The sequence below is a fragment of the Nyctereutes procyonoides genome, unplaced genomic scaffold (assembly GCF_905146905.1).
Source record: "Nyctereutes procyonoides isolate TBG_1078 unplaced genomic scaffold, NYPRO_anot_genome, whole genome shotgun sequence".
Taxonomy (NCBI): Eukaryota; Metazoa; Chordata; class Mammalia; order Carnivora; family Canidae; genus Nyctereutes; species Nyctereutes procyonoides.
The window spans coordinates 23,555,789-23,569,502 of record NW_026575082.1 but is presented as its reverse complement, the minus strand read 5'-3'; the positions used below and the strand labels follow the sequence as shown (position 1 = coordinate 23,569,502).

Here is a 13,714-nt window from a genome sequence, read left to right as displayed (position 1 = left end):
GTCGCCGCTGCGCTAGCGGAACGGCTCGGGTGGCGGGGCCCGCGTTGGCGCCCGCGCGCCGTCCTCGGGAGGCCCTGCCCGCCGGCCCTTCAGCGGCGCGGCCGCCCGGCGGCGGGAGCGGCTAGGGGAGCCGGGAGCCCCGCGACCGAGGCCCCCCCCCCCCCCGCGGGGCGGCCCGGGAGCTCGAGGCGGCCGGCGGGCGGCGGCGGCGGCGGCGAGGAGGGGCGGGGGCGCGGGGGGAGCGGCGGTCCGTGGACGGGCGGCGGCGGCGGCGGCGGAGCCCAGGTAACGGCCCCGTGCCCTCCCCTTCCCCGGCCGGGCCGGCGCCCCCCCACCCCCGGGCTTCCCCGCCCCGGGGCGGGCTCGGGCGGCCGGTGCGTGCGTGTGCGCGTGCGCGTGCGTGTGCGCGTGCGCGGGGGGCGGGGCGGGGGGCCGGGGGGGCCGCGCGCCTCGCGTCCCGGGCCCAGCGCCCCCGCGCCCGCCGCGGCTCCTTTGCTGTCGCCGTCGGTCTTTGTTGCTCCGAGGACTTGCGCCCGCCGCCCCCGCCGAGCGCGCCCGAAGTTTCCCGTCTCGGGGACACGTCGGTGCTGCCTTTGTCCTCCACTTTCCCTTCCTGCCGGGGCCGCTCCGGCGCTCTCCTCGGCCTGCGCTGGGCGCTCTCGCGGCTCAGGAGCGGGCGGGGGTGGGGGGGAGGGAGGGAGCCCTCCCGCTGACCTGCGCCCGCCCCTCCCCCGCACCCCTCCATCCCTCCCCCCTCCTGATCAGCACCTGGCAGCCCCCCGCAGCCTCCATCCCTCCACCTCTCCACCCCTCCACACCCAATCCTTCCCCCCTCCCCAGATCAGCACCCCCCACCCCTCCACCTCTCCATTCCCCACTCCTCCACCCCTCCACCCTTCCATCTCCATCCCTCCATCCGGTCCACCCCCGCCGCCCCCCTCCATCCCTCTACCCCCCGCCCCTCCACCCCGCAATCCTTCCCCTAATCAGCACCCGGCCGCCCCCCACCCCACCCCACCCCACTCCCAGTGAAAACCCAAAGACCCAGTTTCTCCTGCTGCTGGGACTGCGAGCGTTGGGCGTGAGGCTCTGTAGGACGGACGGAGGGCGGTGGCTCCATCACTTGCCCCCAAAACTGAGGTTATCATTTCTCAGGGAAGATTTTCAAAGAAATGGGCGTGTTGGGTTAACTTGAAAGGTGGCTTTGGGGCCTGGAGGGGTGTCCGACAGCTCTGCTGGTGGTGATGCGCAGCCACCTCCCCCCCCCCCCAAAGCCCTGGTGAAAGATTCTTTTTCACGAACACATTTTATTTCCGATGAATTCACTTTGGACCCAGTTCCTTGATGCCTTTTGCGCTGTACTCTGAGGTGGGGCTGCGGGCCCTTCGGGGTCTTGGACGCGGCGCAGCGGGCTCCTGGGCATCTCCTGACCGCGAGCCGGGGTGCGGAGGAGCTGGGGTGCAGAGGCTCGGTAGGGGCCCCGACCTGCTGCAGGGAGCACCCCTTGAGTCCCGCGGGGAGCACCCCCTTGAGTCCCCGCACGGAGTGTCCTCTTGCGTCTCCCCGGGGAGCGCCCCCTTGAGTCCCCGCAGGGAGCACTCTAGTCTTCGCAGGGAGCACCCCCTTGAGTCCCCGCAGGGAGCACCTTAGTCTTCTCAGGGAGCAGCCCCTTGAGTCCCTGCAGGGAGTGTTCTCTTGAGTCTCCCCGGGGAGTGCCCCCTTGAGTCCCCGCAGGGAGCACTCTAGTCTTTGCAGGGAGCACCCTAGTCTTCGTAGGGAGCACCCCTTGAGTCTCTGCAGGGAGCACCCCTTGAGTCCCCGCAGGGAGCACCCTAGTCTCTGCAGGGAGCACCCCGTGAGTCCCCTCAGGGAGCACCCTAGTTTCTGCAGGGAGCACCCCTTGAGTCCCCGCGGGGAGCGCCCCCTTGAGCCTCAGCAGCAGTTGGCTCTGTGGATCTTAAAAAAGTAGGTTGAGTAGTTTTTGTTGGAACAGACCGTGGAGTCTTAAGAGGAAATAAGGAAATCCACGCTTTGAAAAAGTAACGGGATTTAGGACGCAGCTGGGTGGGTGGGCCGCGGTGCCGGCGCCTGCCTTCCTGCACCTGCCTTCCTGCACCTGCGCCGTGTTGCCCGGGAGCCTCTGAGGCGTGAGGACTTTTCCGTTAAGGACTTCTTATTTTTTCTTCTGAAAAGTTCTGATATGCCGAGTATGTGACATTTCAAGTTGTAAATGATGTGATTAACTTCTTAAAATATGGCATCCTGCTGCTGTTTCATGAGCTGTGACTTTGTTTCCCTAAACGGGTTTGTTACCAGAACCAACAGGCTGAGGGTTTAGGACTCGCAGGGTTTTGAGTTCTAAAGGGCGTGATGAATTGTGTAGGTTTAAGTTGTCAGAATTAAACCTAAGAGCCTTTCTAGGGAAAATGGATAGAACCTTTCGTGGGTCTGTTAATAGAAGTGGCTTTTTCTTTGCTTTCCAGGTTTTTGGGTGAGGTTGCTTGAAGAGGCACTGCATCTTCTTAATTCTTTGATTTTCCGAGTAGGAGGGCCTGAGGGGAAGCTTCTCTGTTTAGCTGAGTGCCCGCCTTGTAAATCTCGAGCTTAGAAAAGAATTGCACGTCAGTTTCAGATTTGATGGAAATTTGGGCTGAGAAGGTGAATTTGAAATTTTTACATGGATCATTGGCCTTTTCTAATGACTTTGCTGCTTGAAGCAACGCTGCTTACACTACGAAGCAGCAAATCTAAAAACCTATGTATGTTTTATTCTGAAGCTACATTTTGGTTGAGCTGTTTGTGTCGGAATTGTTTTTCTGCATTCCCCTTTAGACACCCCCCCACCCCATATTAAAGAGAAAAAAGCATTAAACTAATTTATGCTGCCCAGTCACGCTCCAGCCCTCTGGCTTGGAAGCTGTTTTTTTCTGTTTGAGCTGGTGTTGTAGTAACGTCATTAGACACTATCCTAATTGAGCTGTGAATTGCTGCGGCCTCTACTAGGGCTCTTAACCCTGCAGGATCTGTCGCGTTCATTTAAAACGCATTTTTAGTCCTAAAATTTTGCCTATTTTGTTGAGTACCCTTTTTTTATGTTTAAAATTATTTCAGTTCTATATTGTTCCCCTCTAGCTCATGCCTAACTTTTTCCCATCTTCCATCCAGTGATTTTGATAGTAAACAAGGCTTTAAACATCTTACGTTGGCCGTTTCGGTGCTCATGGTACATGTTTTGATTTCCTTTTTTTCTAGAAGATTGTGTGGTTAGGCAGAAATTTTTGTTTTGCTTAAGCGATGATGAAATGTTGACTCTGAATTGATGCTTAATCATGTGTAAAACTAACAACTAAAACAGTTCCGTTGATTTCATTATTTTCTACACTAAATGAAAGTTAAAGGACTTGGATCAGCATAACACAGAATATAATATAACTTTGTTAAATTACCAAATTTTGGGCTTTTTACTCAACAGTTGATGAAGATTTGGTTGTTTTAAAAAGAACTTCAAACAGTTGATAAATATGTGTAGATATTTGAGTAACTTTCAGTATGATACTGTTTGCATCATAATATGACAAAACATATGCTTGGTAATGAATCAGATTTAGAATTTTTGGATTTTATCCCTCATTTTAAAATGTGTAATTTTGGTGATGGGAAATGTGGCTGAATTCCAGTTTCTCAGGAACAAAGTATTTTAGGTTGTGTCACCTTGACATTATTTTCTGGTGTGATTGGCATCCAGGAAAATTTGTATTAACTATGAGAGTGGATAGAAACTAGGGTAGTGCTTACTTACATAAAACTAAGGTGGTAAGTGGTCAGAATCTTATAATTTAAGTCTTGATTATTTGCTACTGCAAATTATATCGTAGGTCAGATAGATAGCTACCAGAGACGGATTGTAAAGACTGTCTATTACGACATCTTAAAGTTGGTGATGATTGTAAATATATTTAATTTCAAAGACACTATTTATTTACATTTTACATGAAAATTGTTTGCACTTTGGGAAACTTTTACCTGTGTGGGATTCATGTTTTTTTTTTTTTTTTCTGTTTGTTTTTAAGATTTTTATTTATTCATGAGAAAGAGAGGGGCAGAGACACAGGCCTAGTGAGAAGCAGACTCCCTGCAGGGAGCCCGATGGGACTCTATCCCAGGATCCCGGAATCATGAGCTGAGCCAAAGGCAGTCACTCAGTCGCTGAGCCACCCAGGCATCCCCGGAATTCATCTTTTTATTACTTTTTTACTCCCAAGGTTGAGGACAATGGTTCTCAACCTTGGCTGCATTTTGAAATCTTCTGGGAAGCTTTGCAAAATCTGGTGGCTGGATCCCACCTCCAGAAATTGTGATTCAGTGGGCCTGGGATGCAGCAAGATCAGAATTGAAGGTGGTTTAGCTATTGGGGTCCTGTAACTTTATATTTTGAACTATTTCTCTTGTGTTGGCTTTACATCGTTTAATACAATGGTGTACATATGTACTGTGTAGTCATCTCACATCTAACTTAGTGGGTCTCCTGAAGGTATTGCCACATTTGTCTTGCTTCATTGTTTGTCCCTTCATCTTCATGTGTTCCTCTCTCCCTTCTTTTCTCCTTTGTTCATTTTTCAATTCATTTGAAATGTCTGGTAGCAGGTTTTAGGGACTTGTATTTCCCATGATAAGTTGGTATAGCATTACTATTCTAAATAGGAAGTTGATCTTTTTGTTTTTGTTTTTTTAAAGTATTCTAAAAAGTTTACTTGGGCTCCTTTTAGAGACTTAGGACTTTAAGTGTCAAAATTAGCATCTAAACTCCCAATGGAATTTGGTCTTCAAAGGGGGTTAATCTGCTTGGAAACCATAAAATTTTCTAGGCACCAGTTAACTGGTCACTTCACTGGTTGCTGGGAGGCAAGTTGCATTTAGCTTTTGGTGTCAGGAGTTAACTTACCCCCTGTGAGATGTTGCTCAGCAAGCCCAACTAGTTAGCATTTCTTTGGAAATCATCTAAGGAGGATATATTCAGTTTTCCATTTACATCAGCTGAAGTAGTTCCCAAGTGCTGGTTGAAGAGTAGTTGTATCTCCATCTCTGGAAGAGTTTTGTTTTGCTTTTTTTCTTCTTTTTTAATTTTTCTTTTCCCACATTTCATTCCAACACACACATTCAGAATGGGAATTGAATGGAGGAGGCACGGGAATCTTTATTATTGTTATTTTTTAAATATTTTATTTTATTTTTTATTTATTTATGATAGTCACAGAGAGAGAGAGAGAGAGAGAGAGGCAGAGACACAGGCAGAAGGAGAAGCAGGCTCCATGCACCAGGAGCCCGACGTGGGACTCAATCCCGGGTCTCCAGGATCGCGCCCCCGGGCCAAAGGCAGGTGCCAAACCGCTGCGCCACCCAGGGATCCCCTATTATTGTTATTTTTCGAGTACTTCCTGATTTTAAAGACTTTGGATATTTTATCCTTATTGCTTTGTTTTAATAGGGGACAAGCTTTATTTTCCAGTCATTGGTGCACTGGAGTAATTTACTTAAAATCCATCAAACCCCAGGTTGCATGTTTGGAATGCATATCACTTATTATTTTTTTAACGCCCTGTTATGAATATTTGTCTTTTGTAGTAAAGTATTATTTATTTTAATGTGGATTAATTAGGTATTTTTCAAGTCAAAAAGTATTTCTAAATGTAACTTAAGGATATTTATCAGTAATATTTGCTAGTGAATTCTAGAGTATATCAGCAGACACTAGTTATTGCAATAATTCAATCATCTGATGAGGGGATGACCAGAAGTAGTACTTAATGGGGTAAGATAAAACCAGGTATCATTGTACATAAATGCAGTACATCAGTGTCATAGATATGCCCCACTAAAGTAAAGGAAGAATTTTATGTGTATAGATGCTGAAATTAAGCAGCTAGTTTAATAGTAAAGAAAAATGACATGACTTCTATGCAATTAGTCTTTTAATCAATTGCATATATTCATGATATTGCCGTTTATTTCACTATCTTTTAGTAATTTGTAAAGTGAGATGTGTAGACTAGCATAGACTAGATCAGTGCTTTGTAAAACTGACAGCCCCTCATACTCCTAGAGTGCCTTTTTTAAAGATAGGCCCCTACTCTTGATATACAGTTAGTAAGGCTGGGCTAATCTTCAGGGGATTCTGAAATACCTCTTTTGAAAGAATAAGCTAGATGAATTGATTGTTTCCTTCATTTCAGAGGTTGTATGACACTTATTTTTCAGTTATCAGTTATTAAAATTCACCTTAATTTTCTTTTTTTTTATTTTTATTTTTTATTTATGATAGAGAAAGAGAGGCAGAGACACAGGCAGAGGGATAAGCAGGTTCCATGCAGGGAGCCCGACATGGGACTCCATCCCGGGACTCCAGGATCGCGCCGTGGGCCAAAGGCAGGCGCCAAACCGCTGAGCCACCCAGGGATCCCCGCACCTTAATTTTCAATCTTTTTTTTAAATTTTTTTAATTATTTATTTATTTATTTATGATAGTCACACAGAGAGAGAGAGAGAGAGGCAGAGACATAGGCAGAGGGAGAAGCAGGCTCCATGCACCGGGAGCCCAACGTGGGATTCGATTCCGGGTCTCCAGGATCGCGCCCTGGGCCAAAGGCAGGCACCAAACCGCTGCGCCACCCAGGGATCCCAGTTTTCAATCTTTAAGATAGTGTTTCTCATGGGGCACTTGCACGGCTCAGGTGATTAAGCAGCTGCCTTCTACTCAGGTTGTGATCCTGGAGTCCTGGGATCCAGCCCCACGTCAGGGCTCCCTGCTCAGTGGGAAGTCTGCTTCTCCCTCTGCCTGTGTCTCTGCCTCCCTCTCTCTCTCTCATGAATAAATAAATAAATTCTTTTAAAAAATAAATAAGAAATAGTGGTTCCCAAGTGTAGTCCACAGACTCCTGGGGTTCCGGTGACCCTTTATTTTAAGAAATTCTTGAAGTCAAGATTATTTTCATAATAAAACATGTTACTTGCTGTTTTTCTGTGTTGACATCTGCTCTGATAGTGAAGAACCAGTGTTGGGTGGTAAACCATTGGCACCTTAGCATAAATCAAGGTAGTGGCATCAAACTGTATGAATCGGGATCCCTGGGTGGCGCAGCGGTTTAGCGCCTGCCTTTGGCCCAGGGCGCGATCCTGGAGACCCGGGATCAAATCCCACATCAGGCTCCCGGTGCATGGAGCCTGCTTCTCCCTATGCCTGTGTCTCTGCCTCTCTCTCTCTCTCTATCATAAATAAATAATAATAAAAAATTAAAAAAAAACAAACAAACTGTATGAATCTTTACTGTGTTATTCACAGCTAAACACATACTAACCATTTGAAAAAATGTTTCACTTAAGAATATCCTTGGTGAAGCAGTAAAAAGTTTTATTTTAAAAATCTCTACCCTGGAGTGCATATCTTTTTTAATATTCAGTGTGATTAAATGGAAGCGTGCATAAAGTAGTTCCTCTGCACATCCAAGTACAAGGTTCATCTCTAGGAATAGTTCTTGTTTGGTTGGTTGAACTGCAAGGTAAATTAGCTGCTTTTTAATGAAATACCACTCTTATTTTTACATAAGAGAACGATTGATAGATGAGCCGTAGTTTCTCAGACTTGGATATTTGGCAGGCATTTTCTTGAAAATTAGTAGAGTGGGCCTGACACTCAAGGAGAATAACTAGTTGTTGCCAGTGATAAAATCTGATCTTTCAAGTGAAAATTTTAGATTTGAAAATTTGCGTCTGCCACATGGGCTTGCCAAATGCATTATACTTAAAGACTTTTCTGATGAGATTGGTGGTGATATTAATGAATGTGATTTTTAAAAAAACATATATTGTGTAAGGAAATGTGTCAGCATTTGGAAGATCTGTATAATTCATTGAACCAGTATTTTTCAATGGTCAGTGCATGATGTTACAAAATCATCCATTCAAAGTACAGTATACACCCTTGGATCTTTATATAACAGCCAAGAAGTTCATTGATAGCAGTTTCAGATTCCACGTTGCAGCTAACCTTTAAAGATTGCCAGTTGTTGCATTTTGGTGTTGAATAAAAGATGAATAACTCTTATTATCTAAAAAAGCCATTAAAATATTCCTCTCTTTTCCTAGTATGTATGTATATGAGGCACGTATTCTTCATGTACTTTAACTGACACAACATATCACAACACATTGAATGCAGAAGCAAATATGAGAATCCAGCTGTCTTCTTTTAAGTCATGCATTAAAGAAATTAGCAAAAATGGAAAACAATGCCACTCTGAATACTGATATTTTTGTTTGTTTTGGAAAGTAATTATTTTTTCATAAAACATTATATTAACACATTATTTTAAATTAATTTAATAAAATACATATTTAAACATCTTTTAGATTTTAGAACATAAAAGCTATTTGGAATTCTCAGTAATTAAGAATGTAAATAAGGAGACCTGAATTAGATAATTTGATAACTGCTATTTTAAAGTAACTAATTATCTGTTTATTAACTATTGAGTGGTTCCAATTTTTATGTGGTTTGTATTATATCACTGTTATTTCTGAGAATGTTAATTTTTCTCCAGTGATTGTATACTGGGAAACATGTGACAGTCTAACTCTTGTCAAAAGGAGAATTCATTGGCTTGATCTGGAAATAGAGCTGGCCTCAGAGTGCTGGATCCTGGGTCACAACCAGCCAGTATCATCAGGACTCTTTGGCTTGGCTTTGCTTTCCTTTCTGTTAGTTTAAGTCTCAGGTCAGCTCCACGGTACTCCCAGTGTCAAGTCCAGCAGAGAGAGATTTTTTTTTTCCCCTCTGTAATTCCAGCAGAGCTGTCCTGGAGCTGTGTCATTGACTGGACTTGGGTCCAGTACCATCTTTCAAACAACTACTGTAGCTGGGAGGTGACTCTTGTTAAGCTGGGGATTGTCTCGCTACCCGGATGGGGAGATTTTCCTTTTTTTTTTTTTTTTTAAAGATTTTATTTATTTATTCATGAGAGACACACAGAGAGAGGCAGAGACACAGGCAGAGGGAGAAGCAGGCTCCCTGCAGGGAGCCTGATGCAGGACACAATCCCAGATTCTGGGATCATGCCCTGAGTCGAAGGCAGACACTCAACCACTGAGCCACCCGCGCGTCTCAGGATGGGGAGATTTTCCTTAGAAGACAAAAAACAGGTGTCACTTAGAGGACTTTGTTGATTCTCCTTTTTAGCAACCTCTAATTTATGAATCCAGAAAAATGTTGGGGCTTTTTGTTTTGTTTTGTTTGTTGCTTAAATAACAGAAACTTATTTTCTCACAGTTCTGGAGGCTGGAAGACCAAGATCAAAGTGTCAGCAGGGTTGATTTCTTCTGTGGTTTATCTCCTTGGCTTGCAGATGGCTCTATCCTCTACCTTGTGATAGAGACCTTCAAATGGTCTTCTCTCTGTCTATGTCTGTGTCCTGATCTCTTCTTGTAAGGACACCACTCATGTTAGATCAGGGTCCACCCTAATCATCTCATTTAAATTAACCTCTTTAAAGCTTTGTCTCCAAATATAATCACATTCTGAAAGAGTACTGAGGGTTAGAGCTTCAACATAACAAATTTTGGTGAGGTTCAGGGGACATTTCAGCCTGTAACACCCTATCAGTAACTGTATTTGAAACTCTGATATGGAATACTCAGATCAGGCACATCTTTTGCTCCTTCTGAGATTCTCTTAATGCTCTCGCCTCCCAGATCATTAGCAGTTTTTTTCTGTTTTAGTTGCTGCACTCATCTTCCTCTTCTGTTTGTGACTGCATGGCTTTACCACCTGGAGGTTACTAGTCATTGGGTCTGCTGCACAGCCAGACTGACCAGTCACCCCTCTGAGTTCTGGCCCCTCTCCCTCCTTGGGACCTGGATGAGATGCTGTGTGGTAGGGCATGGGATCTCATTTCTGGTGCAGCAACCAAAGGGGCCAGATGACACAACCCAGAAATGCAGAGGAGTTAAGTCCCCCATTGAAGCAAGCCTTTTTTTTTTTTTTTTTAGATTTCATTTATTTATTTGAGAGAGAGCAAGAGAGTATAAGCAGGGGGAGCAGCAGAGGGAGTGGGAGAAGCAGACTCCCAGCTGAGCAGGGAGCCTTGACACAGGGACCCTAGGATCGTGACCTGGGCCAAAGGCAGATGCTTAACTGACTCAGCCACTAGGTACCCCAGCAAACTTCTTTTTTAGTTGAGGTATAATTGAGGTATACGGTATCCTATTAGTGTTGGGTGTATATGATGGTATTTTGATATTATATGTTACAAAATTACCCCCAGAGTAAGTCTAGTTACAAAGTTGGTTTTAAAATAAGATTATTTAAGGTGAAGCCTGGTAACACCAATATGACACTTACACAAGACCTATGGGTGAAGAAGCAGCATATGTCTAAATTTTTCCCTTGTAGTTCATCTTGAAAGTTAACACAAAAACATCCTTTTTTTTGTTTGATTGTATCATTGCATCTCAGATTTTATAATCATTAATATCTGTGCACATAATCCTTTATCCTCTTGGGAATGCATCTCCAGTTACCTTCAGTTTAAGGAACCCCAATTTTCAAACTTTCCTCTGTTTAGAATCTAGGCTGTGACTTCTGCTATAGGCAGTTAAACTAAGCCTGGACACCTTTATATGTTTTCTGCTTGTAAGCCTGTACTTAGAATTTCTTTCTAGTGATATTTCATCAGACCAGGTTTTTTTTTTCATGTTAAACATAAACACTTATCTCGTACTTCTATTAAGTAGCTTATTGATTTGATCAAAATACCTATAACTTCTAGAAAATATAGTTGTATGTTTTACATATATAATATTTCTGATAATTCAAAAGTAAACAGACATCTGAGAAATTAAACAAGGTCAACGTTCGTTAAAGTTTATGAATCCCCATGAGAACCTCTCAAGCCAGCACTCAACGTTTTCAATTTTAGAGAGTTAGTTTGATTGTTTGTTCCTTCCCTCCCTCCCTTGAGAGAGCATGTGCACATGCGTGCTGGGGGGAAGGACAGAGAGGAAGAGAGAGTCCCAAGCAGACTCCTTGCTGAGAGCAAAGCCCTACGTGTGGCTCCATCCCAATCCTGAGATCACAGCCTGAGTGGAAACCAAGAGTGACTTGGTTTGTTACTTTTAAAATCTTTTATTTTTCTTCATTATTTCCTTAACTAGGAAATAGGTTTTTTTGACTATTCCTTCCTTTTTTTTTTTTTAAAGATTTTATTTATTTCTTCATGAGACACACACACACACACACACAGAGAGAGAGAGAGAGAGAGAGAGAGAGAGAGAGAGAGGCGGAGACACAGGCAGAGGGAGAAGCAGGCTCCATGCAGGGAGTCCGATGTGGGACTCAATCCTGGATCCCCAGGATCAGGCCCTGGGCTGAAGGCGGCGCTGAGCCATCCAGGCTGCCCCATTCTTTCTTGTCACCTCAATACTTAGTTGATGAAAAAAATCTATCCTACCTAGAAATACTGGTTCCTTGTTTCCATTGCCCATGCCCCTAATCTAGGCCCTATCACTTTTTTGATCACTGTCTCCTAACAAGTTTTGTTTCTCTTTCCAAAGCTATTCTCCACGCTTTCCTTATAGTTTTCTTTCTAATGCAAATCTAATGCCCTTATTCCTTGCTTTTTCCTATGATGAACCTACTCTAGACAAAACATCTGTACTCTTATCCCACTGCTTTTCCTGATTTTCCTTCAGCCTGGCAAATTCTTATTCACATATTCATATAATGTGGCAGTTATTAATATTATTACACCAGTATTCTGATGGCTCCCTTCTGGCACATGGTAGTACTGCACTTCTCCATCTCCCTCCCTCACATTGAAATTAGGCGTGGCTCAGGGGATCTCAGCTTCAGCACTATTGACATTTTGGGCTGGCTAAATTTTTGTTGTGGGGTGCTGTCCTGTGCATTGCAGGATGTTTAGCAGCAGCTCTAGCCTTTACCCACTTGATACTTGTAGTTCTCGGCTTTCCACCTCTCCATTCCAGTTGTGACTATCAAAAATGTCTTCAGATATTGCCATAAGTCCCCTGAGGGACAGTTTTCCTGGTTGACAACTACTGGCATGGCTATATGACGTTGGCGAATCGAATGTGAGCAGAAGTGATAGACTTTAAAAGACAGTGCAGAAAAAAAAAAAAAGTGCGGGAGTTATCCTGTCTTTTCCCTTGCCATTTGAGGACTGTGAGGTGATGGAGCCTTTGTTAGCCTAATTCCTGAAAGATGATAGTTGGCAGTGATCTGTTTATCTGTGACAGATGTAGAGTTTACCTTATGTATGAAATAGACCTTTGCTTTAAGCTACTGTTATTTTTGGGTTTGGTTGTTGCTGCAGTGAAGCCTAGCCTAGCCTGACTGATACATTGTGGTAATCTTACCTCTGACTTCCCATGCTTTCTCATTGATATAGTCCTGGATCACTTTAATACCTACCTCTAGTGTCATAATAAATTTGTATCTTTGTATCTTCTAGATTGGTGGTTTGCAATGGAGTAAGTACTGTACTTTTAGGGAAGTTGTAGAAATTAGAGGAGCTTTGGTAGATAGGTGCAGGGATGCCATCCTATAGTGAGGGACTGTGAAGAATTATCATGCATCGCAATAAACACTTCCACATGCCCCAGAAATTCATGTAGGAGGAAAACATACAATTAGCTATTATCTAATTTCATCTTAATATATACTCATTTTTTTCAGGAATTAAGTTTCTCTTAATTCTTAAGTTGACGTTTTTTGTTGAACTTTATCAAGAATTCACCATTTGGGGAAATCCATGTCACCATCTGCAGTTCCATAGTGCTATTTGAGTTGCCAAAATAACACACCTGTCTGGAAGATCTGAATTTGTCATAATTATGCTGTCATAATTATGATGATCCCGAATACAAGTGCAAGTATCATGCCTGAGCAACTTTTTTTTAAGTAGGCTCCATGCACAGTTTGGAGCCCAATGTAGGGCTTGAACTCATGACCCTAAGATCAAGGCCTGAGCATTTTTATTGAAATGCACACTTTATTATATATTAATCTTTTTCTCCATTATATTACAACTAAGGCATCATTAAATTTTTAAATATGTGTAATTATGTTAGAACTTTGTTTCAGGATGGCTAAGAGGGGATGATATAAATTACTTGTTACAAAAATGGGATGTTTGTCTGATAGAGTTGAGAACCACTTTCTGATTATGTGCTACTTGTTTTTTGTATCAGACTGCTTTGCACATATTAGTAGATACAGTGTTTGTTGAGTTGGTCAATTTATGGTTCCCAGATTGCTTTTATGTACAGTGTTGCATTTGATTACTACCATAGAGAATCTGTAAAGTTTGCAAGGAAGATCTTCTCATTTTACAGAGAGAATTGAAATACATAGTAAGGTGGCCTGTCATACTGCTAGAGTTTTAATCAGAACTTACGGATTTATTTATACCATTCTAGTACTTTTATCTATCATTGCATTCCATTCTTTTTTAAGATTTTATTTATTTGAGAGAGAGAGAGAGAGAGAGAGATAGCATGAGCAGAAGGAGAGGGAGAAGCCGACTCCCCATTGATTGGGTAACCTGACTGTGAGGACTCTGAGCTTGATCCCGGGACCCTGAAATCATGACCTGAGCTGAAGTCAGATGCCTCTCCGACTGAGTCACCCAAGAGTTCCAATCATTGC

The 13,714-nt window shown here is 43.6% G+C and overlaps 1 protein-coding gene across 2 annotated transcripts in view; it reads left to right on the top strand.

Annotated features, from left to right (window-relative positions):
* Nucleotides 1-13,714, top strand: part of LOC129514601 (mothers against decapentaplegic homolog 4) — an 88,988-nt gene that overhangs the window by 39,304 nt on the left and 35,970 nt on the right. The window contains exon 1 of one of the 2 annotated variants that reach the window (XM_055333331.1): nucleotides 242-285. The exons of the other annotated variant lie outside the window; for it this stretch is intronic. The gene's annotated coding sequence lies outside the window, so the exon portion shown is untranslated. Of the gene's footprint in view, nucleotides 1-241; nucleotides 286-13,714 lie in introns of those variants that run through there. 2 annotated transcript variants of the gene reach the window in all.